Below are 26,407 nucleotides of genomic sequence, written 5' to 3' on the forward strand. Positions count from 1 at the left end.
ATTCCCCAGCCAGCCAAGCCTTCAGTTCTTCTTAGCCAAGGCTTTCACTGCTGGCCCGGCTGAGCAGCCCTGGGGGCTGGCAGCACAAGCCCCTACCTCAGAAGCTGTCAGATCAGCAAGCCAGGCTGCAGCCTCAAGAGGTTCCACCCTGGGTGGACAGAACACAGATTCAAAAACTCTAATTGGAGACATCAATGTTTTGCTTTTAAAGAAATTTCTGACAGAGGAAAGCCTGGTATGGTACCAAAACTAAGAAAGGTAGACAAGGAGCCACCTAGCAGCTTACTGCTGTGGGGAGACCAAGTCCCCCATGGCCCAAGCACCACATTCCACCAGCACAGAACCACCAGAGGGGACCAACACAGCCAAAAGCCTCTCATACAGGCAAAAGCATGACTGCATCAAACTAAGGTCAGTTTAGTATCAATACAGCCCAGCTACCAACAGCAGAACATGCAGGAACCTGGTGCTCTTAGGTGAGTTTACTGCTTACCTTCCCCATTCTGCAGACAGATCTTTTAGGCTAGACCAAGTTCCATGCTACTCTAAGTTATTGTGGCTTAAAGGAAATTTAAGGCTTTTTTAAGACAAGACAAGACAAATCAGAGGGTACCCAAACTGCTGCATGATGTAGTTTATAGCACATACTTCCCAGGCTTCGTTTTCCCAAACCCCACCATGCTCTTGCCATCAACATAACTTCACTAGTGTTGAAAACAGAGTAAAATTAATACACACAAAACTTTAAGAAGCTGGGATGCCTTTAAGCACAGCCTTCCCAGGCCTATTGTCTCTACCTATTCAACAGCACGGCTGAAAACCCACTCACTCTTTTACCACTGGAGATGTACAGCATTTAAAAAGCTGGGAAGCCTTCAGCTGAAATTCAGCACATCATAGACACAGTTTTTCATGCTGTATTTTTTCTTTACATTTTGGACTCAGGGTGTTTACACACACAATTTTTTTTCTTTATGATATTTTTATGTTTGTCAGTTCTTAAAAAAACCCAAACAAGTCCAAAGACCGTCAGCCTGCTACACACAGACTGACCCTTACATACATCTTCAACATATTCTCATCACATCACAGCTTCAAGGACAGTGTGAGACAAAACCCATGCTAAAATAATCTTGAAACATCTCAGTGAAGTATTACTGTTATTTCCTTTTTTTTTAAAGTTGTGGTTTCTTTGATTATTAATGTTGGCAAAAGGCTTTTTTTGTACTGCAAAGCAAAACACAAATGTTTGTTACCATATTTCACAATAATGTGCAAGGGCTTATCCTTGAAAAAACTACTTCAAATGTTCATTTTCTGAGGTGGAATTTCTTCAGTTGCTTTTCCTTTTCACCTATTAACCTCAGGTGAGATTTTAATACTTAGTTTTGGAAGTTCAAGATCTCTTAAGTGAAGTTTTAGATTGTTTAAAGGACAGTTCATCCAAGTTTAATCTGTTAGAACAAGGCTTGCAGATACAATTTTAAGTTTACGCCAGTCATAAAGTATGGTTTAGCTAGATTTGCTTTTAATATGACTATTAGCCTTAGACTAATTATGTTCAAAATAAGATTTTTCTATTACTGGAATTATACGTCATCCATCAACTACTTAACAAATCAACTCACCTAGATTCAGCCAATTTTGCTGGTCTCCTCACACAAGCCAGAGAGGGAAAAAAAAAAACATTCTTTTGGGCTAATTAAATGGCTGATCAACATATTTAATCAGGAGTTTTCAACCCACTTATCTCTTCTCAAGAGCTTTCATTGCATAAATTTCTAAATATGTTTTCTTTCTGTTGAGCTTTGCTACTTATATCAACATGGAAGCTTTGTACAAGTAAAATTGGAACTTTTAAAAAAAATCACTGTTAAGTTTTTGAATTACATGGATAAACTCCCAAACACACCATAAATGAATGATTGCAGTCTTGTTAGAAGGTTTGCAGAAAATTGCACCCAACAGGATGTCATTTACATTGAAGATTTTAACTCTGCCCACACACAAACACTCATATTATTGGACTATTAATTTCATTATTCAGATGAGAGCATTAATTATGTCAGTAAAGCATAGCCATCAAAACTCAAAGCCTCCTACCGCAACTGTGACACTGAAACAACTCCCCCAGCCTTGTTTGATCAACCATTTCTTCTGTATCAGGGTCTTGTGATCTCTCAATTTTTCTAGACTACCATTTTTTACCTTTTGGCAGACTGGATACAGATAGGTCCTTTTTTCCCCTTCCTAAATCCCAGCATTGCTCACACAGCAAGTGCACGAGGAAATGAAGACAAGAAGAAGCAAGCATCCATGTCAATGCATCTGTGGTGGTATTGTGACTTTTCAAATCCAGTCACATTGCATATCTCCTACCAATTCTGAAAGGGCCACTACTCCCCCCCTTGCTCATAAATTAGATGAAAAATTAAGGATCTTCTGTCTTTAGGTATGCAGTTCTCCTATAAGTAGCAGTCAAGGGAGACAGAAACAATGGGACACTCTATTAACATCTACACCAAGCTGAGTAAGGAAGCTCCTGGGGACATTACTTTATATTTAAAAATGCAGGGTTACTCACTACCCAACACATTTTAAAAAAGAAATAAAAATTGGCTTTACACCTCAATGACATTATCATAAAGTACATTTTTAATGTGGACATATGATTAAGGCCCTAATTCAAAACTGTAGATGACAGAAGCAAGTAGGTGCACCCTTTAAAGAAAATAAGCCAAACACCAGAGTTTTAAATTATTATTGATATATCCTTATGCTCAGTTTTGCATGATAAAGACCACAGTGCTTCATCCAACAACATCAGCACAGGGCTTATAACTTCAGCTCCTGAGGATTTGTTGTGGTTGCTAATTCGTTTTAAAATACACAACAGTGTCAAGGGTGGCAATTTCACTTTTCCTGGAGCCACATGAAAATCTGTAAGAGCTTGCAAATTACATCATTGACGACTTGTGGCACAAATCAATACTAAGAAGTTTCTGAACCCTGGTAAACTAGCTTGGAAAACACAGCTTTCTCCTTTTCCTCAAGGTTTACAATTTACGATCAGAGTCTGGTTGCAACAATTGTGTCACTATAAACACATGCTGAATGAATCACAGCTGTCTGGAAACACTGGTACTTTATAATGATCCTTCCTTCAAAGGGGTCAAAGTCTGCAGATCACAGCTCCCAGGCTGCCTGTGCTGCAACAGCCTGGCCGGGCCTCCTCAACAGTGCAGGCTGAGTAACCCTGAAAATGTGAGGTCATCAAATGGAGATGTGGTGTAAAACACAACAAGACATGGCTAAGCCTCAGATCTCAATCTGGGTACCACTCCTGGGGAGGGGAACTTGGATACTTCTTGCAATCAAACTGGGAAGAGGTTTTAATGCAAAGCAAAACCTCTACAGAAGTGGCAAATATCAAAGAAATCCCGTTCCGAGGAGGAACATGAGAATTTTCCTCTTTGCTATATTTACATTCTTTGCCACTTTTTGCTTCTGGAAGACTGCATTAACAGTACAAAGACTTCAACATCCCCCATAAACCTTCGCTGGTAAGGACATCATTATTTATACTGTCTGGAGATGTTTTGTTGGCAACATGCAGACACTGAAGAACTTAGAAGAAGAAAAATCAGGTTGCAGCAAACCAGCCTCTTTGACTGTGGCTCTGGAAGTTTTCTACTACATAGAAACAAGATTGCATTTATACACAGTAAGGTGAATGCTTCTGGAAATCCTTGACTGTTCTGCTGCCTACAAATGAGAGCTGCTCTGGTCATGCTTGGGAAGCCACTCATGCCTGAGACATGCTACACTTCCTGACATCCAACTAATACAAGCTACATTTGACTCCAGGTGTTGAGTTCATGTATACTGACAATAGATGTGACCATTATCTCAAGATATCCAGCATCCTCTTCACAGCCATGGTTTCATCTAGGCCACCACAGGCCTGGAAATCCAGGAGATATGCCCCATACCTTCGACATTTCACCCACAATTCTTTTTTTTTTTCAAGTAGAAATGAACAGCATGACCAGAGAAACCCAATTGTATGTGGGTTGCATAGACTGAGGATAGAGGCCCACAAAAGGGTTAATCTCTACCAAATCAAGCTGTGAACACATGACACTTACTAGGAACTGAGCTCTCTCCCAAAGGCAAGTTTACCCTGAGCTAAATTTGTCACCTTTCATATGCCTACCTTTCAATCCCAGTGCACTCATTTCTTAGGTTGTGCATCAAATGCACAGCCCACCCTTTGTCTGCAGCTGCTTCAGTGCTATTTGCACCAGGTTTCTGCCTGGAGGTTTGCCCCTCTGCTCCTGTGCCCACAGCTTAAGAAGCTGGTAATTGGCATATCTGGGACACTAAATAATTCTTACAGAAAAGCCAGGAAGCTTTGGAAACCAACAAGACAAAACAACATCTCGGACAGGGACATGTATGTGGATGTGTGACAAATGAAAACCAGTGACAACACAAAACTGCATGAAAATGTTTCTTTTCAGGGCACTTTTACCAAGGAACATATCCTGATTCTCTGAATCCACTCTGTTGATTTTATAAACATCCTTCTTTTCAGGAGTGAATGTATAGATTGCTGAAGAACCACAGTTCCTGTAAAAAAGACAGTGCTATCCTATTCCAGATTATTAAACGACAATCCCTTGCAAATTATATACTCCTGTGATTTATTTCCCTAATTTAACACTGCTTTTGTAAGGGAGCATTAAATCAAGGATTATTTTTTTGTTTCATTGTAACAAATGAATGCAGAGAGAACACAAATAAAAGGTAACCAACAATTTTAAAGAAACAACATAACCTTACTGTTTTGAGTTTAATTTGATAATACCTAAAGGTGATACAAATCTTTTGGAACCACAAAGAACTGGGGTTCTCTGAAAACTATGAAGGAATAGGTAAGACAAAAGCTGGCATATTTAAAAATAAAAACACACCACAAAAAATACGGTTAATACTTGTTGTAAAGTTATCAAGCTTTACAAATATGTGGTGCCTTTTTTTACTAACTACGTAGTCATGCAGAAACATCTGATGATCCACTAGCAGTAGAGGCAGGATCCACCTCCTCTTTCTTCCTTGTTCATGCCTATGAACTGGGCTCTTCCAAGATCCAACTACACCCACTAAACCACCAATAATCAGCAGGAAATCTAAATCACTCAACCAAAGATGAAAAATCTCCTACTTAAAGACAGTGAACTAAATACATAACCTGCAATAATACATGAAGCAGGGAAGGAAGCAAAGGAAATCAATTAGAAGTGCAAAGCCTCCATGCACGTGCCAAAATTCAGTCTTAGGATGTAGCTACATACTACAACTAATCCAGTATAACCACAGGGCCATCCCTGAGAGGCTGAGCCCACTCTCCCCCTGATCCCACCACTCTGCATGGCACTTACAACACCACACAGCTGCTCAGGTCACTCATCCAGGCAGGGAGCTAATGCTGGCACACACACAGAATCAGTTCTCCATCAGCTGATGCAGGTGTGAATGCCCAAATCCACACCACCAATCCAACCAATGGAGCAGTAAACTCTGTCGGAGGGACAGGTGGCAAACAGATACGGAAACTTCCAAAAATCTGCAGAGATGGATCAGCCAGAGTTTGCTGGCCATCTGATCTAGGAAGGAGGGCCTTCCATGAGAGCTGGATAAATACTATCATTTTAATTGTCAACCTTTTGCTTTTTTTCAACAGCCTCAAAGAGAGAAGAAAATCCTAGCCTACTTCTTTAGAAAGGACCAGACACAAGGTGGTCTTGTAGGAAAGAAAGAAGAGGGAGGGCAACGCAATGAAGCAACTTATCAAGCCAGTCATGTATCACAGCTGGATGACTTTGAGTCATTCTGCAATTTAGGTATATGGACTGAGCTCTGGCAACTCTCTGCTCTGGTGAATACCACCTGGCAGTTCACCTCCCACCATTCCACCAGGCAGACACCTCATTTGCAGACCAGTCTGCTGATAAGCCTGGAAAAGCTGCTCTGTGTTCAAAGGGGCAGGGTAGAAGTCCCTGAAGGAGAAACAAACACTGGAAGCTGGTATGGCAGATCACTGGGTCACCAAGCAGCACAGTAACAAGCCCACACACATCAGTTCATCAATTTGTTTAACCACTACCCTAGAACAATCAGTGCCATTGGGGCTGATTACCCTTAAATATACAGGAAAAAAAAAAAAAAGAAAAAAAAAAAAGAAAAAAAAAAGAAAAAAAAAAAAAAAAAGAAAAAAAAAAATCACTTCGTACTGTGGATGAGAGATGAATGCTGCATGAATTTGCACTCAACTTTTCAGAAGCATCAGACTGAAATCCAGCTCTCCTGACACTGTGCTAGCACATAGCATCCATTCTTTACTAGCTAGCAGCCTCTCATCCTTACCCATAGGGACCTGTTCAGAATTTCTGCAGCCTGAGTTCTGAATTTCAGTTCAAGAGTTAACTTGCACATAGAAGCAAATACTTGTCCTGTGGGCCCTTGGCTACTCTTGGGAAAAAGGAAACAGCTCAGACATGTTGCATAACTGCTCATCAGCACCAAGAGCTTGAGCAAGAATTGGAAGACGAATATTACTGCTTCCAATAGGTGTAAAAATATGCAGTGAAAAGCCCATTGACAGGATAGATGAGGAGACAGACACTCAAACTCCTTTCACTGTCAGGGCTTCTACACGATTTCAGAATAATTTAGAGCAGAATCCAAAGAAAATGTCCTCCCACATGTATTGATGCTAATTCACAGAATGAAAAAGCAGACGAAGAAGGCTGAGGCGAAGAAATGAGTTGACTGTAAAAATCAGCTCCCAGGTTGGGCACATTAACCTGTTAGCATGCTTCACTTATATGCCCTAACATACAAAAAGGATGTAATTTTGGTCAATTTGGCTCTAATTCTGGCACTGCTGCTATCCAGAGCTACACAAGTGGTTTCCAAAGAGCCCTTTCAGCTTCCATTTAGCTACTACATCAGCCAAGATAAGTATATTCATACTGAAGGCAGTTTTATAAAAGGTTCATGCTCTTTTTCAAAGAAAATAATCTGTAATCAGAAAAAAAAACAACTTATGCTTACCTATGCACCCACAAAGTTTGGTTTGCTAGCAAATTAAAAAGTGGAGGTCACCTACATGCACCATGGAAGAAAATATTGTGTCTACTGAGAGTAAGAGAGGAAAAATCCTTTATCTAATTCAAAGAGAGGTACAGATTAGCAATTCAGCTGATGAAATAGGAAAGGAAAACCAGGAAAACATAAGACCTGGTAATCCTCTTATTTCTGAAGTAATCAACAAACAAATAGAGGAAAACAAAATCAAGATATTTTTCACTGGTTTGTTTGGTTTATTTTTCATAGTGATACATGCATACAATGGATGTAGAAAACAGGTAAAAAAAAGTACAAGGACACTTTTCTGCAGCACTTCGTCCATACTAGAGGAAGTGAACCCATTATTGTGACTATTTTACAATATTCTTCACAATACTGCAAGTAGCAATCCATTTGTCACATAAACTGAGCAACTCCCTACAGATTACTAAAAACTGTAGCAAATGTTTCAGCAGAAGGTAACATGCTTGGCAGCATAAAATCTTAACCAGTGTGTAACAGAGTATCTTAGGTTAGTCACAGCATTTAACACTGCTGTAGCTATATTTATGTTTGTGTCCCAACAAGCAACACGACAACATCTGTCCCAAAACTGTATTTAGTAAAAAGGTTTCATTTTATAAAATTATTTTCTCTTTCAAGGTTCTGAATAAACCAGATGCCCCCCCCCCCCAAAAAAAAAACAAACCCACAACTAAGCCACAAAACAATTTTAAAAAATCAACTGAGTCTCCTCTTCAGAGAAATATTCTGATAAACTACTACTTAAACACACATCTTACCACAAAACTTTCTCCAGAGCCTCTTTTTTATTCATTCACAAAGCACTGCTTAGGATTTTGATAAAAAAAGCCAGGGTGGGCAAAGTGCACTGTTTGGAATCTGGATATTTGGGGTGCACTCCAGCCTTTGCCAGCGTACCCCTCTGATCTCCCAAGCTCCCAGCCCCTGTCCTGGGACCCTATTCCCTGCATCTTCTCCCTCCTGGAAGGAAGTAGCCATACTGAAAGTGGCTAAGAAGTCTTCCCCAACCAATATTGAATCTTATTTGTAGGAAAAAAAAGCACTAGAGGAATAAACAAATACATAATACAAACCCTGCTTACCTAAGTGACTATCAAACTTCTGTGCTGGAGACCCAGGAGAAATTTAACTTCCTTCAGAAACACGAGCTCGAACTCTGTCAGAAAGGATTTTTTCAGCTGTTCATAACCCTTTGGCTCACTGATCCAGACAAAACAGGTTTTGTAACCTGCCTGGAGCTCAGAGAAGACTTCTAACAGCTAAAAGCTCAGGGATTGTCTATTAACCACCCTTGAGAGGCTTCCAGAAAGTATCTTGTTTCAGGCTATTGTTTTGCTCCCTGCTTTTCCAACAGCCTCTTATTATTACATCACATTCATGGAGTAACAACCTCAGTAGGTAACTGAATGTCACAATACAAGGTAAGCAAACCTCCATACCGAATGAACAGAATGGTTTTTTTCCATAATTATTATTTCCCTACAGCAGCCCATCGACATTTGCATTAAAAGATCCAACTACAGAGTCTGCATCCATCAGGGAGCAGCCTTGTGTAAATACACCAGAAATACATGAATACCCTACTTGTCATTGCCCTAAAGAAACTGCAGATACATAATATGAATGGTAACATACCTGATTTTTGGTAATATAGCAATGATGGAAAACTGCACAGTTTCCTCAGTTGGTTAATGAGATGAGCTATAGCTCAAGGCAACAGCCTCTACTGAATACAGTGAGGCTGTGTCATCAGTTTACTTTAAGGATTTAGATTTTTTTTTTCCTAAGACAGCTAAATAACAACACAGTAGCTGTGCTATGTAGGATGCTAAACATTCATGAAACAAACAAGACAGATAATTATATAACTATTGCCTGTAAAGGAGTTTGAAATTCAGTAGTGAGCACACACACAGCTAAATAAAATAGTTAAGGAAGGACTTCAGAGATGAATCTACTCCAATCTGTAGGCAGCTGTCAGACTGCAATGATGAGCAATTTATCTTCCATGTACAACACCATCAGCAGACACATGGAGTCACTGGGGAAGTCAGCTGCAATCCGCACCCTTCAAAAGATCAAATCCATGTCTCTGAGGAAGCAGACACCAGGGAATGGTGAAATACTTGTACTCCAGAGGCCAAGTAACTTTCATTCCTTTGCTTGTTTGATGTCTGCTGACCTGACCATAGACGAGCTGTCCCTCAAGGGAGAAGTTACAAAGAGATGCCAGCTGTCAACTACACTTTTGATCCCCTGACTTTGAACCAGCAGTGTGAGTCCCAAGCTCTTTGCATCTAGATGCTTGCAAACCCAGACAAACCCCATAAGCAGCAACTTGGGAAACTACCACAGCATCCTCACCCCTGGTTTTGAGGGTAGCACAGAGAGGCAGTTGCACGTGTGCAACGAGAATACCTAACCATGAGCATAAAACCCACTCCAAAGACAGAGAGAAACAACTTCAAGCACCCACATGGGGAAGGCAGCTGGAATCAATGACTGCCAGTGCCAGCTACTCACAGGCCGAAGTGTTTCACCTGGAAAAGCAGGTGAGAAGCTTCTCTTCTACAGCTATGGCTCCAGAGTAAGCATTGCCACTCCCTTCCTTATAGCCAGGGAATTGGATCTTCTTAAGTTTTAAAAACACCTGTGATTTCATGAGGCTGAGCTGTTCTCAGGTTAGCTCGCAGTGAAGATGGTTTTGGTTTACCTTAAATTCAAATAGAAGTCAGAAACCAGACAGACACCAGCTGATGGCTCAGATGCTGAGCAAGTCCAGGGGAGAGGCTGGACTTCCCACTCACCCCACAAGACCACACAAGAGATGCTGAGGAGTCAAGTAGAAGCATTTGCAGCCTGCAAATCCTACTACACATGCAAGGTGAAAGCATGCCGAGTCAGGTCAGCTCTTACCAGTTTGTTGCACATCCCCATGCCTCATCTTTAATTAAATCATAACCATTAACAGTCTTTATCTGTCTCTAACCAGCAGCAGACTGGAAGCTCACCATTCTTTGTCACCAGTGACTCCAGAGGGGGGCCAAAGACATCAGCAGAGTAAACCTTAGGAACCACGAGGTCATTTATTATGATTAAATTCATAACAGCTCCAAGAGGAAACCAAAGTCCATCCCTAGAAATAACTAATGGTGCATGAACTCCAGGTGTCTGATACAGAAGTTCTGTGGGCAATTTACCTTTAGAGCACTACTGACATGCTTTTCAGCCATGACTCACTGCCCAAAACATAAAAGAAATTGTTTTGTACCCTAAGGAACAACAAAATTTTTCTACTTGTTGGCAGTAAGTTGTGGGTATTTGAAGTTTTGTCTGAAATGAGGCATCTTCTAACAACGAAAACTTCAGGAACAGGCTTGTTTCAAAGTTGTTTGCCTTGGGTCATGTAAGTATTAACTTTCCAAATTTCATCAGCAACAACTACATTTTCTAAGCAAGGATATTACATAAAGCACCTCTGTGAACTACAATAAGTCATCAGAATGTTTCAGCTTTTTGCCATATATTAAATACATATTTCAGCTTTTTCATGTGGTCATTTTTGCTGAACTGTTACGGATTCTCCTTTAGGTCTACAGAAAAACACTTAAACAGCAACTGAGATGTGTAACAGCAAAGCAAAAAACCAACAAAAAACATGAAACAAAAACACAAAAAAACAAAACCCAAGAAAAACAAAAAACCTGACAACACACTGCTAACAAAAATCAATACAAAACAAAACCAGACACACACACACAAAAACCCACCAAAAAAACCCAGAACAAAGGAGTAATTTAATGCAGAAATTTTTTTTTTTTCCTTTGTTTAGACTCTTCATCCACTACTCAAAGTATTGCTCCTCATTATTATAACCTCTTAGGAGAAAATAAAAAATACCAGGATGCCTTAATACATATGACATTGAAAATTCATTAATGATTGTGGGTGTTTCCACCTCAAGTAATCTCCATCTGATTCCTAGAGTCATTTCTCTCTCCACAAGCCTAAGTCATAAAGGTGGAGTTGCTGACTGCTTAGAAGTCCTCTGTGACTTTACACAACTCTTCTTGCTTCTAAAACTCTTCCAGGCCTTCTTCCCACTCTGGGAAACCCCTTTAAATAATGGCAATGTCACACTGATACAGCATGGGACCTTGTTGACTTCAAAGTTTATAGATAGCATTATAGATAGTAGCATCTCCCTTCCTCACTCAGCTGTGAAGAGGCAGCTCCAGCACACGGTTGGAGGAGATGAATCCCCTTCCCTATGGCCCTAAGCAGCAAGTGAGAGAAAAAGAAGAAAGCTGGCTGAAAATAGTGAGAGTGCAGAGAGGTAACTGCACTGCACACTGTAAGAAGGAAGGAAGACATGGAAAAAGACATGGAAGATCACAAATCACCTGAAACATTAAATAAGAGCCCCCTACCAAATAAAATGCAGACATCAACTGAAGTGTGCTCTGTAATGCATGGAGTCTGGATTCTAAGACAAAATCATCATCCAAAGAGATGTGTCACCAGCTGCTTCATGATGCTCGGTCCCTGCTCACAAATAGTTCGGGCTGGATGTAGCCAAGTACCAATATTTCCATTTCTAGACTTACACTCTACTGCTTTCCCCCTGCCATCCTCCAGCAGTCCTGTAGCCACTGGGAACCTCGCACACCAAGGTATTTTCTTTTTAATGGTGGACATATTTCATTTAAAAGGAAAAACATTTAGTCCAGTAATGCTGAAAAAAATTGCACATGTGGGAAAGTAACAGGTTCAAGTACAAAGCTGAATAAAGCCAGCAAAACAACTCGTTATCTCATGCTAAACAAGTAGGGCAGACAAAACCAACTGTGAAAACAACTGCTTCTTTTTGTGAATGATCCACCAGCAATAGCTTAACAAGACTTGGTAACTGTTTAGTCAGACATCTAGCCAGCCCTCTGCAAGTCCTTTCATGGAGGAAATTACTTGAGAACATGCATGCACATCTGCACACAGTTACTGATGAACACGGTCCCTCCAGAGCAAGGCACAAGGCCTCCTTATTTGTAACCTCTACAAAAGCCACAGAGTGTGCTTGATGCTACCTTCAACATAACCTGTTCTGCTTCCAAAGATGCCAGGTTAAGCATATATCATGCCAGGGTCCACGAGCTTCCTAAATTGCTGGGAAGAGGCAGGGAATCAGTGTACAATAACCCCAAATAACAGCAGAAGCCTGTTCTGTCTCAGAGCGCTTGGAGAACAAACAACTCCAAGAGCCGCTCTCCACTATACACATCTTTTTGTCATTTTGATTTGGATTAAAATGTATTTTTGTATGTCTTATGGTACTTTGAATCATAACAAGCAGGATCAAAAGCACACCACATAAGACATCCCTTATGCTATCCTAAAAGTATGGAAAGCAAAATGTAAGTACCTTCAGATTTTCATATGCAAGTAAAAATAAACACTGACTTCACACTGCAGAATAAACACAAAGTTAGCTCTTGTACAAAGCATCACTGTTCATCATTTGTACTTCGTTCTCATCTTCCTGATCTGTGAGTTTGTCATAGAAAGAAGAAAAAAAATCACTGGGGATCTTCTCATTTACTCAGCACCAGGAAACCTCTGACAACTGAGCGTGCCCTACAGCAGCTCTTGCTTTCCAGAAAATGTTACACTTAGGAAGCTGAATAAAGCCTTCCCAGATGCTTCCATGCAAGACATAGCTTTTTCCACTGAACACAACCTCTCTCAGCAAGAAAGGCTGCCCAAGCAGCTGAACACTCCTCTCTGTATTACACACGCGGGGTCTGAGAAGGACTTAGCTCACACTGAAAGCACACGCAAGCTGAACTCTTCTCAACACACACCTGCAAAACCCAGCAGATTATCTGGAAGCTGCTGCCTCCTGTCAGAAGCACCAAGGAGATATTTTTAAAAAAGGAAAACTTGACATCTGGCTCCACCAGAGGTAGCTGGGGTAAAGCCATGAAAAAAAAAAAATTGAAAAAGAAAAAAAAAAAAGAAAAAAAAAAAAAAAAAAGAAAAAAAGAAAAAGAAGGAAAAAAAGAAAAAGAAGGAAAAAAAAGAAAAGAGGAAAAAGAAAAAAGAAACAAGAAAAAAAGGAAAAAAGAAAAGGGAAAAGAAAAGGGAAAAGAAAAGGGAAAAGAAAAGGGAAAAGAAAGGGGAAAAGAAAGGGGAAAAGAAAGGGGAAAAGAAAGGGGAAAAGAAAGGGGAAAAGAAAGGGGAAAAGAAAGGGGAAAAGAAAGGGGAAAAGAAAGGGGAAAAGAAAGGGGAAAAGAAAGGGGAAAAGAAAGGGGAAAAGAAAGGGGAAAAGAAAGGGGAAAAGAAAGGGGAAAAGAAAGGGGAAAAGAAAGGGGAAAAGAAAGGGGAAAAGAAAGGGGAAAGAAAAGGGAAAAGAAAAGGGAAAAGAAAAGGGAAAAGAAAAGGGAAAAGGGAAAAGACACAGGAAAAGAAAAAGAAAAAGAAACAGGAAAAGAAAAAGAAAAAGAAACGGAAAAAAAGGAAAAGGAAAAGGAAAAGGAAAAGGAAAAGGAAAAGGAAAAGGAAAAGGAAAAGGAAAAGGAAAAGGAAAAGGAAAAGGAAAAGGAAAAGGAAAAGGAAAAGGAAAAGGAAAAGGAAAAGGAAAAGGAAAAGGAAAAGGAAAAGGAAAAGGAAAAGGAAAAGGAAAAGGAAAAGGAAAAGGAAAAGGAAAAGGAAAAGGAAAAGGAAAAGGAAAAGGAAAAGGAAAAAAAAAAAGAAAGAAAGAAAAAAAAAAGAAAAAAGGAAAAGAAAAAGAAAAAGAAAAAGAAAAAAAAAAGTAGGACTATCATAAGTATTCTAACAATGACAGGCAGTTCAAAATGAACAGGAGAGTCAGGTACAGAACATCATAGTCATTCTGATTCTGAAGGTGTTAAGTTTGGCTGTACCATGACAAAAAGCAGCACCTCCTGTATATGTCAACAACCCTAACTATTTTGCAATGAAAACTGCATGAGGCATGTCTCCCCCCCCATTTTGCAGGGGATCTTACCCAGCCTTGTTGTGGAGTGCCAGGGGTGTGTCTGTGTTCAGAAGAGGTCAAATCCAGCAGCATTCACCTAATCTGACTTCTGCCAGAACAGCCCAGACAGTTATTTTCTCTTGCACATCACATTTGCTGACACTGGCAGGTTGAAAAGGGATAGCAGAAAATAGCTGAGGAAAACAGGGAAGGAAGGCTGAGCCTTAGAACTCCTTGGCTGGGGTTTGCAGATGGAACTGTATCCTGGGCTATGGCCTCTTGCAGAACCTCGGTGGTATCTTCTCTGGAACACTTCAGACTGGACACACAAGTATGCAGGTTTCAGTCTACACAGAGAAATTCCTACAGCAGGACTATACTGTAAATAGATTTTATCCTGCAATACTTGCACAAACATGTTTTTAATGGAGATATCCATTATTCTAAAAAAAAGAATGTTGAAGTATCAACATTTGAGAACAAAGTGAGGAGAAAGAGCACCTCAATACACAACTATAATGAAAAGCGATATTTATTCTAAAACTAGGCTGTAGGTCCTAGAAAAAGAAAATGAGATAATATTCTGCCTCTATGCAGTAAAAGCACTTGGATAACTACAGTTCAAATAAACAAGTTTCCTCAATAAATTTAATGGAGAAAATACGATACCCAAGGTACAGAACATTATGGCCCCACCTCTGGGTCCTCTTTTTGGACTTTCCTCTTTACATTTAATAGCATCTCTGTACTTTGCTTAGCTAGAAAAAAAAAAAAAAAAACCACGAATCTTCAGTCCCTCATCTTTGCGAATACTTTTATGCAAATAAAAATATTGTACCAAGCTATCTAGTATACTAGGCACAAAGAATTAAAACACACAAATTTTTAAAATGCATATTTTAAACGTGTCTAGATCAGAACACACCACCAACAACTATCTCTGCAGTATATACTTCAAATGACAGAAAGAGAAAGACTCTCTTTACGTGTCACAGGGTGCACGTATTTGCCACCTGTGATATTCACCAGGGTGAAAGGAAAGGGGGTTTCTGGTGCCCAGGCACTGTTCTTTCCACCTGACATGCTTGGTCATGTATCAGCCCCTTCAGGTACTTTAAGACTGCATAGGTGGAAAGATTCCAGATGCACATCCTAACTTTTTCTAACATCTCTTAATTTAGCATCTTTGTGAAGTCGCTGTTCCCTTCTCCCCACTTCCCAAGATAAAGGCAGCACCAAAAAGGAACACACAAAAATCAACCAATCTGGCCCATGAAACATGATCTACACTCACAAGACAAAAATAGAAAAGCTTTCATCTTTCATTATCAGACACTCTACCACACAGCATAGGAAACTAAAGCTTGAGGCAACAGTAGGTTTCAAATACTCTTAAAAACGTGAGCAAGGCTTTCCTTTTCTTTTCTGTGAAAGGCTAAAAGGAGTTGGCTTGGCAATGACAAAAAACATTAGAGTCAAATAAGCCTCTGCAACAGCAATCCAAACAGAAGGGTCTTGGGGTAAGCAGTTGTTTAAGCAACAGCACCATTCCCACTGCATAAATTCTCCTGTTCAGAATGACAGCCTTTGCCTTCTCACTTCTGCTGATTCTAAAACTCTGAATTTTAAAATCTTAAATCCTCAAATTGTAAACTTTTTAAGATTCAGTCCTATTTCCAGTGGAATTCAGAGGGGAAAAGGAAGAGGAAAACACCATTGCTACAGAGCTAATGCTTCACGAACTTCAAAAACGATACTTGCTTGAAGCTTTCCAGCCTCTCTCCAAAAACAGAAGCCTGAACTTCGCGGGGTTTGTGTGTGCTCTCTAGGCAGATAGAGAGAAATGGGGGACCAGAGGAAAGGAAAACCACACTGTCCTGCTTCTCTATCAGGATGTGTCATTCTCTTCCAGAAGTTCCCTCAGCCTCTACCTTTACAGTCTCAACAATAGATTACATGGCCATCCACTGAGCTTCAATTTTTTAAAATGTTTTTATTTTAAGAGAGGTCATCAGTGAAAGAACCACCATGTGAAGTCACAATCCTTCCTCAAATACACTTCCTTTGTGGTGCCTTTATCTTTTTAACTGTTCTTGCACACTTTACTGTTCCCCAATAGACAAACTGGGTCCACTCCCCTCACTAACTGGGAAAACTTTTATCAATCTGAATAGAATTTAACCCATGGTGAACTGGAAGCTACACAAACCATTTAAACTGACTAAAGTCAGCCCTTGCAAAATCCTGAAAGGTAGCAGAGAAATTGTTTCCTTTTTTACTGATGGAATTCAGCACAACAGCAGTAAAACCATAACCCTCCTCCTGGGCAAGGAGTCCTCCTGGAAGGGCTGCCTGTCATATGGCACATTGCTGAATGATGGGGTTGAGCACTGGGAAAAAGAATTACTGCCACTCCCATTCACTGTGCTTCAGTCCACATAACTGTAGCAGGAGAAATAATGCATTGGAGTGAAAAAAGAAATCAAGACACAGTTCCAGACTTTTGCATGGCATCACTATCCTTACTTTTAAACACTGAAATGAAAATTTCAGTCGTGCTTCCCATACTGCTTGTGCAGAGCATCCAACATCAACATGCCCTACAGGCAACTTTCAACAGCTTCCAAGAGGAACTGACTATTTCACAGCCTAAGAAATCTAAGATGCCTATGAGGCAGACAGCATGAAAACAGGAGCAAAACTCAGAGGCTCAATCCACTTGAAACTAGAAAAAAAAAATAAATAACCGCCATCTATGGATTCTTAAAGAACTGTCAAATGAAATTAGAAAGCTACATATAAGAACTTTAATAAAACTAGTAAGTATACAATGGCATACGATCTGAAAATGTTCAAACAACACTGTTAACTTCAGTTTTTTTAAAAAATGCAGAGGTAGGGGCAAACAGAAACAAGTAATCCAGGCAACTACTGCTTACAAAAATCATCTCAGTGGAAACATTGGACATTAGAACACATTTTAGAGGGAGGTACAGTCGAAGAAAGAGGGTAAAGAAAAAGAGGATTATACACACCAGTTTGCCAGCACCAAGAAGAAAAATACATCACACTAATATGACATTATTTTTTTCACATAGCAGCTCATTTTCTAGATGAAGGCAAAACATTAACTCTAACACAGCTGAGTACACTACAGCACACACCAGTGCTGCTTAGGGCACTGGAGATGGGAATTAAGAACTGTAGGTGTGTAGGAAACTTGCTATGAGACATATAACAAAGGTTATACAAACACCAGACTACCACACAAGTCAACATTTCACTTAGGACACTGAGACAAAAATTCTCAGCACTAAGCATAAAGGCCTTGGCAATAAATGGCCAAGGGGAGAGAAAACTACTTGTGTGACAGGACACCAGAAAGAGCTTGTTACATTTGCATTCTGAGAGGTTTGTAAGTGTCCCTCCTATAGATTTAGTAAATCTTGAACAAGACACAAACTCATTAAATTTACAATGATTTCACATGGCATAAGAACCAAGTATGGCTAGGCTGGTGGCAGCATCTCTGTCAGAAGCTGGAAGGCTCCTCACCACCAGGGAAGCAAAGTGTCAGATGGGTGTAACTGAGATAACAACCCTAAAGACAGAGCTTGGTTAATATAGGAGCACTATTACATGATGTGACGTGCCTGTTGCAGCAGGAACTGGACTCAATGAGCCACTCCTCTCTCACAAGGGTTTCTTTCATTTATCAATACTGTAACAGTTTGATATGGGTGCCTCTTTCCTCCTCTTCAAGAGCTTACTCAAATAGTCAGACACTAGAGCTTGCCAGAAGGCTTCATGTTTGCAGTTGCACTAACTTTTCAGTTGAATATTCCTACGGAGTGATGATACCAGGAGAACTCCACTTTTTGTGATGGGAGAGTTGCTTTGTTTTAAACCATATTGTGTCTTCTTACTTTGCACAAGCCTCAGAGGCACCACTCAGAGTCTCTGTACAAACAAGTTCTAGGACTGGGTTCAGGCCAGCAACATCTGGCACACCTTCTCCACAAAGTGGTGGAGAAAAAAGGGAACGTAGTATTAGCCCAGTTAATACATCACACAGATGAAATGCAACAATCACATACTTCACTGAGAAAAAAAGTGAGGTTTAAAAAGAAACAATAAAAGTAAATTTTAATAATGACACTGTAAAGCCTGTATTGTCTTGCAAGACAAACCCCAGACATCTAAATTCAACTTACATGCCCAGAGATCTTACTGCCCATTGATTGGCCTTTCCTTTTGCTATCTGTCCATCTTGGTTACAACTACTCAGAGGGATTCTGGTGAAATTTAGCTGGTTAAAGTCTTGTGCAATTCTGCTAGACATCCAGGTCCAGCAGTGCGTTTGCTTCTCACAGACTTCCTCTAAATCTACAGAATTCATGAAAGATGCATATAAGACAAACTCTACAGAAAAATATTCCCACTAACACATCTGACTGGGAAGATGAAGCAAGGTAGATGTAACGATGAGAAAAAGATGTAGTGCAAGCCATGAAAAAATGGCTAGCAAAAAACACCCACCCACGAGCAACAGACCCAGAACAGCATGGTATGTAAGAGACACAGAATTAGCTGCCAAGTAAGATGTGAGCAGTAATAGAAGATAATCGACAACAACAGCAAAAAACCCACAACAGTTGCTCAAGTTAGAAAGAAGAATGAAAATATCCTCAAAATGAGTCAGTAAATCTGATCTCATTTCTTCCAGTAAGTTGCAGTAATGTGAACAATAACATCCCCAAGCTGGAAATTATTGTTTACTTTATAAAAGTACTAAGCCCAGAATCCCACATGGAAATAATAGGTTCTTTGAAATAAATGAATAATTTTTATTTATTTGTTCATTCCAAATGGTTAAGACAAAAACTCACTAAACTTGTAGATTCTTCTGCTGCAGAAAAATCTGCTGCCAGGGAATTGTAACATAATGAAAGGAACACTTACAAATCCAAAATAATTCATATTTCCTAACAGAAGAGGGGGAAAAAAGCAAAGTGATAAGGGGAGAAACCAAGACAGGGGGATATCATATGCATTTAGTAAGCACAAGTAAGTTTATATTTCCTCTTAGCCCATCTTACTAGTCTTGCTAAAGAAAGGTTACTATGCATATCCAAAGAGCACACACTTAGCAGATATAAGTGCTACTGCACACAGAAATAACACAAAATTAGAATTATTGTGTCAAGATATTTATGGTTTTCAGCTGTGGTGCAATGAAGCTGCTATCTGCTGCTACCACCTCCTTCTTTCTCTACTACACAGCTTCTAGTATCCAACCTAGCAGAGTCTAGGCTTGCCCAAGAATCCATACCCTCTACATTGAATGCTGTGGGTAATTGCTATTGGATTTCTAGACCCTCTGCAATAAAAAAAAAAAACAAAACAGAAGAATGGATTGTACTGAAAAATCTTGGTGTTTTCAGATCAGGAGAGAAGAGTCAAACATCCTGCTTACTCTTATCTACCCAGGAAATAACTCAGGCAGCATACAGGCCCTGCTCTGATTTCTCCCAGCAATTCCATCTACTGCTGCCTCACCTGCTTCCAGGGACCAACTACTCCAGAGGAAAACCCAGCACAGCACAAACACTCAGAGCAGTCTCCATTAAACCAGACACTCCCTGCAGCCACAATTCTTTCAATGTGCCAGCCTGAAAACACAGCAGAGATGCTGAGAAATCATACACAACGGGAGGAATTGCTTTTATTGGTATAGAAGAAAGTTTAAAAGGAAGTTGGGATGTTTTTATTATAATTGTTTAAGTTTTATTTTCCTTATTTCAACTTCAGATTTTTAAATAGAGTCCAAATGTTTATCTTTCTTGAAATCCTTACTCAGGGGACATAAAACTCCTAGCAGAACATGAGACGTACCATAGATATGAAATCTCATTAAATAGCAAAATCACTTGGTTTATAACCATATTTCTTGATATCCTATGCTTTTCATCAATACTTTCACTCAGCAGGCAGGACATTTTAGAGAAATGCTAATTCTATTGAAGTCTCAAAGTACCTCCCATATTCAGAAAGGGACCATTTCACAAATGGCTTCAAATTCCTCTAACATTTTTATTCTCTAGAACATTCAAGTCCCTATCACAACCACAGCCACACTGTGCTAAAACTGAGAAAAAGTATATTTAGCTATCATCTATCCCCAGTGATCTTGCAGGAAGACATTCAGCATATGGCAGATGAAAAAAAAAAAAAAAAAGGTGGGGAGACGGGAGGAAACAGATAAAGATTGACTGTTAAAAATATTCCAAATTCATACTTTACCTAAAGACACAAAAGAGAAAAAAAAAAAAAACCACAAAAAAAAAAAAAAAAAGAATTAAAAAAAAAAAAATTGGAGAAACTAAAAAACCCTGTCATGAGTTGAGCATTTTGTTGAGCATATGCAGAGGCATATAAGCATTTTAAACTGACACTGACATTTCTATGTCAATTGCTTTCACAAGAGTGAACATATGCACTAAATAGAACTACTATTTAGTACATTAAACTATTAATCAAAATGAAAAGTTTCACACCCTTACCAAAATTTAACATTTCAGTGCTCCCCCCAAGTAGTATTTCAGAATTCTCATTCTAAGAATACATCCAGAAACAATGGTTTTGTTGATTTTTTTCCAGTTTTCTATAAGAAAACAAATTTCCTGTTGCAATGCTAGATTTTCCAAAAGAAAAAAGTATGAGAAAACAGCAATATTATCACAAGCCAATAGTTCCTACTGCAAGCCAGTGACCTTTTAGAGGTAACTGAGAATTTTCATGAGCTCACTTCTGGCAGAACTGTGAAGGTATGCTAACCTACCTTTTGCCATTTTACTACTAAATCCCATAATATCTGTCATTTTTTGTAAATCCCACATTCTGATGTCAGTATCAGACTAACATTTTATTGTCTAAAACCACGTGAGTATGGGCTTGCAAAGAAAAACTTGGGTATAATGCCAGAGTTCAAACTAGAAGCTGCAAAACCAGAACAAATAACCCACTGCCTTAAGAACAACCACAAACATCATAAGCTTTTCAACTCAAAACCCAGAAAAAGGCCCAAGTGTAAAAGCAGAATTCAGGAGGTCCTATTGCACAGGTTTGAAATCTTTTATTTGGTGGGAGAAAGAAGGCTCCTAGCATGGCTGCACCTACTCTGCCAAGGAACATACCCAAAAGAGCAGGTGAAATGCAGTGCTCTTCTAACAGCATCACTGTGACAGCCCTTGGCAGGCTGATTTAGAGCATGGTCCAGTACAGAACCACCCAAGCAGTACTGAACCACCCAAACAGGACACTAAAGCATTTAGCACAGATCATGGAATTTGCTTCCTGGCCTGTTGCAGACCCCATGCCAGGTGATTAAGCCAGATCCTTGAGATCCACACAGAATTCTTCCCTGTCCTGACTCTGGCTGGAAACAACTCAGCCAAGTCTTGAGACAACCCAGATCTCTCTTCATCGTCCCACAGCAGGTGAAAGGTGGACAAGGAGTCCAATTAGTGGAGAAGAATCATGGGGATTCCCCTGGGGCGAGAGCAAGGGTGGCAGCAGCAAGCCCAGCCATGGAGAGCCTTCAGCAAATAATTTGAGGCAACTTCTGGGATTAATACCTGGTCTGACCCCAGTGGCTTCTAGCATGGCCCTGCCTATCAATGCTGACAGGTCACAAGCTCTGTGTGGGGCTAGGAACTGAAACCAGAGCCTCTGGCACCTAGAGGTTTACCCATCATCTGGGGGAAGGAGAAGGCAGCCATTAAAATGAACATGGTGGTGACGTCCAATAAATTACTTCACATAAGCCACATGGAGCTGCCTAAGGAATGCTACCTAAATGCAAAACTCTGGCCAAACAAGCACACCACAAGAGGCATGGAGGCTGCAGAGGCCCAGGGGCAGCAGCTGGCTGTGGAGGCAGTGATGGCTCCTGGGGCTCCTGCTCTTTGCTCAGCTGGGTCAGGGACCTGGTCACCCCTCCAGAAGTGCAGCCACAGGATCAGCAAGGAGTCACCCCCATGTCCTAACAGCATGTTACCCTTGGGATGCTCCTGCCTCCCATTCTGCCCCAGCGGGGTAGGCAGGGCTTCATTTACCTCTATTTTTTGACTGAATCCTTCTTTGATTCTCAAGCAGCTGGTGATAAGTGTCCTGCAGCTGCCTGGTTGGCAGGCTAGGAGCCAGGTTCCCTTCACAGAGTAACACCAGCATCCCTGGCTGCCTCCACCCCAGAAATGATGGAGGCACATGTGCCCTGGTAATGGATGTGCTCCCCACACACCCCTGCAAATCCCAAAGAGTCGTTGCCAGGATTTGTTGTGCCCACAAGGAAACCCTTGGCAGCTGAGCACACAGCCAGCCACCACAGGGCCCTCTGCAAGCAGCAGATGCCATCCAGCCACTGAGAAATTACCTTCCAGGGTTTAAAAGTCCAGACATAAGTGTCAGCAGGCATGTCTGCACAAGCAGCAGAAGTTAATCCTGAATTTCCTTTCACTTTTTTTGCCTTACCAACCCCTGCTTGATAGGCCTCCTCAGATCCATGCGATGACCACTCAGGACCTATGTGCCTGCACGTTTTACCCTCCTCTTGCTGTTTACCCACGTCTCACTCCAGCACTCATTCAGCAAGCTGTTACACTAAGCATGAAAACAAGGAAATTATAAAGCAGATAAAATGCCAAGCTTCTCTTGAATTGCCAGCTCCATTGGGAAGGAAAAAAAAATAAAAAAAAGAAAAAAAAGAAAAAAAAAAGTGATGAAGTCTGCACGCATATAATCACACTAATTAGACACTTGTAACCAGCTGAATATCAGCACGCATGCAGAAATTAAAATAGCACAATTTGAAAAGAAGTGAGAGGGCAGGATCTGGGTAGTCCTATCCTGCAGAAGAGAGAGAGAGTAATTTGTGACTAATTCAGTTGTATCTCAAAGGAAGCCCTATAGCATTGGCTTTACTATCTATCCCTCACAAGAGAAGAACTTGATCTTGTTGTGCATCAGTATCCCCATCATAAACATTTTTTTAACTTTAGGAATTTAGAACTTGCCTGTGGTTGTGGGCAGCTAGACCTATGTTTGAAAAATATAATAAACCTGTGTAGTTTGGGTTTTTTGGTTCTTCTTTTAATTTGACTCTTCTGTTAGCATTAAAAATACCTCCTTTCTCAGCACACTGTTTATCTCCCTTTGCATGTTGCATAGCTACTTACTGCAAAAGCCACTTCAAAGTCTCTTGGAGTTCAAATAGGGATGAAAAACCTTTTAGTTGGTGAGTGTTTTTGTTTAAGAGTTGTCAGAATTAATTCATCAACAAATGCAGAAATCCAGCACAGAATCAATCTTCAGTATTAGCACTTGTCACATAAATTAATCCCTTTAAAACCAGTCTGCTCATCCTGGAGACACCATTGCCAACTCCAAACATCAAAGCAAATCCCAACTAAAATATTACACCAAGTTCAAAACTGGCAAATCACCCATCCTCCCTTTTCAAAAACTCTATCTTCTAATGTATTTTGAAACCATGTCTTACTGAGTCTTTCCCTTTCCATTCTCAAGCAATGACTTTACAACTTTAAGAATACTGCTTACTTTCTGTAAAGACAAGGTAGTAGAGAAAAACTTCTACACTTTAGAACAAAGCAGTCACTAACTTCCTCTGGACAAACCAACAGCCTTTTAATTTTATCCCCAGTTCTTACTACAGGGAAAGTATTTTCTATTCATATGTTTATAAATACAAAACAATTGCTTTTTCACTTTCTGGTTTTGTACATTATTTTTTCCATCTCACTTGATCAGAATTTCCTGACCCTACAACCTTCAAAATCCACAGGCTACCAATGTTAATTTTACACAATCTGTGGTGAGCTCTCTCTTCTCTCCCCTTCATTCACTGAGGTTTTGCAAGATAGGTGTTTGAAACAATTTCTTTCCTATTTAATTCTGTAATAGTGAATCAGTAAACAGGCACAGAATAACCAGAATTAAATTGGGAAGACGATAATTTTATTTTGGAACTCTATATTTCAAGCTGTTGTACTTCACTGGGTAAACACATTATAAAATGTTACATGAAGCAGACTGAATAAATGCAGTTTCTATCTCATGAGTACTACTGTGTTTAAAAGTAGTTAAGATATGATTAGTGTTACTGTAGCTGTTCTTACTCTACTGTATCAACTCAAGTATATAGCTGGTGCTAAAAGAAACAAAAAGCTACCAGGAGAATAACAGAATCAAGACTTTTTTACATTGTACCTAATAAGTGTTTTGTTTGATGATACAGAGTGAAAATTATTACCTACAGCAGATAATATTAATTTTATCCTCTCATGCCTTTTCTCCAGACTCCTATAAACTTTAGAATTGCTAAGATTTAAATGAAACTTAAAACCTATCTATTTGTTATGAGACCCCTCTGCAATACATTTGAGGTGTGACTGTACGGTTTGCTACAACTACTTAACATTTAAATTTCTTAAGAAAATGAGGTTTTTTTACTAAGGTCTGTAAAAGATACTTTCCTCAAAGACCAAATTAACATCCAAAATTCTGTCTTTCAAATTGTTGCCACAGATCTTGTTTAGTTAGTATGTTGCATTTTTCTTTTAACATTCTTTTACTTAGAATTTTATCACATTAATAGTTTCAACCAGAAATCTGAAGAAGCAGGTGATAGGACAAGACTACCCCCTGTCATATAAAGAGTACTTCCATGTACAGAGATGAGAATTCAATCTGAAATATTCAAAATAGAACTGCAGCCATGAATCTTTGTTAAGTTTTACTTAATAGATCCTGCAGGTCTTTCATTTGCTGAAAAAACTAGCAGTGCAGAAAAGAATTCCCCAGTTAAGAAACTGAACAATACTAAAATCACACCTGGTACCTCACATATTAGCAAACAGAACAGCCTACAGCTTTTCTTGTCAGAATTCAACGTAACACTTCAAAAGGCTTGGCCACTGGAGAACACTCTGTGCAGGGAAACCTAGGCAATTTGTGGAGAGCTAAAGGCAACTGGTTTTAAATGTGAGGCAGATAATGTAACAGCTGTTACCAGCTTTCATCCTCACCACTACGATTTGGGTGAACATGGCCACACACCTCACAGACAGTCACTCTACGGAAGGATGCAAAGATCCAGTGCTGCACAGCGTGTGCCATGGCCAAGCCATTAGGAGTTACCACGACCTTCCCTGCCCGGCAGCACTGTTGCAGCAAGCTGTCATCCCTGTTGCACACATCTTCATTAGACAGTAGCTCCCATCAAGGTTTCTGACAGCAAACCACAAACTTTGCTTCTTCATACAGCTTGGTTACATACTGACATACTTCTGGGTCGGGGGAAAAAAAGATGCAAAAGCCAATGGCTACATACATGAAGCAAACATGTAAAAAAAAGAAACACACAAGAAAAACTTCCTTTTTCTTGTTTCGCTTTTCTTTAACAGGCACAAAAAAGCTCTTTCAGACCTAATATTGCAGATGTCCAATATACGGAACAAGAAGCAATGCCGCAAATCCTTTGAGTTTACGAACAGCTCCGGTGCCCCTGTGAAAATACTTCAAACACAAATGTTCAAAAGAAACCATTGACTACAAAACATCCATCAGTATACCCCAGGCTGGGACAGCTCTTCTGCATCCTGAGGGTTTCTTTTCCACACTTGCCAAAAGTCACCGAGAGCTGCCGTCTGACCCCTGCCAGATTGCAGCGTTAACAGGCAAAGTCCTCTGGAGTTTGTCTCTTCAGAAGTTATCTGAGGAAAATCCAGGATGTCCACTTTACTCTGGCTTTATACTGCACCTCACAAACAGTTTTGCTGAGACAAAGCAGCTTTGTACAAATACTCAGCTCTGAAAAGCTCTGATAATTCTTTGATACAGAGCCAAAAAATCTCTGGTTATATTATGGTTTTCATTACCATCAGAAGCCCAGAATAGAAGTGAAAATACTTCAACAGACTTTCAACATTAGTGTTTCCTAGTTTCAAGTGATCAATAGAGGATCACCCAACACACCTTTCTTATTCATTCAGAAGTAATTAAACAGGCGAGACCCAATGGTTTATATCACTTCTGAGAACTAATATTGTCTTTTCAGAAAGAAGTTTACTCAATGACAAAATATCAGTTATTAATAGAGATTTAAGACAAATAATGTTCAGATAATAACTGCACAGGAAAAAAAAACAAAAAACA

The 26,407-nt window shown here is 39.9% G+C and overlaps 1 protein-coding gene across 5 annotated transcripts in view; it reads right to left on the reverse strand.

Annotated features, from left to right (window-relative positions):
* The window catches only part of CARMIL1 (capping protein regulator and myosin 1 linker 1), a 194,694-nt gene that overhangs the window by 124,116 nt on the left and 44,171 nt on the right, over positions 1-26,407 (reverse strand). The window contains exon 1 of one of the 5 annotated variants that reach the window (XM_071736998.1): positions 8,262-8,323. The exons of the other annotated variants lie outside the window; for them this stretch is intronic. The gene's annotated coding sequence lies outside the window, so the exon portion shown is untranslated. Of the gene's footprint in view, positions 1-8,261; positions 8,324-26,407 lie in introns of those variants that run through there. 5 annotated transcript variants of the gene reach the window in all.

The sequence above is a fragment of the Heliangelus exortis genome, chromosome 2 (assembly GCF_036169615.1).
Source record: "Heliangelus exortis chromosome 2, bHelExo1.hap1, whole genome shotgun sequence".
Lineage (NCBI taxonomy): Eukaryota > Metazoa > Chordata > Aves > Apodiformes > Trochilidae > Heliangelus > Heliangelus exortis.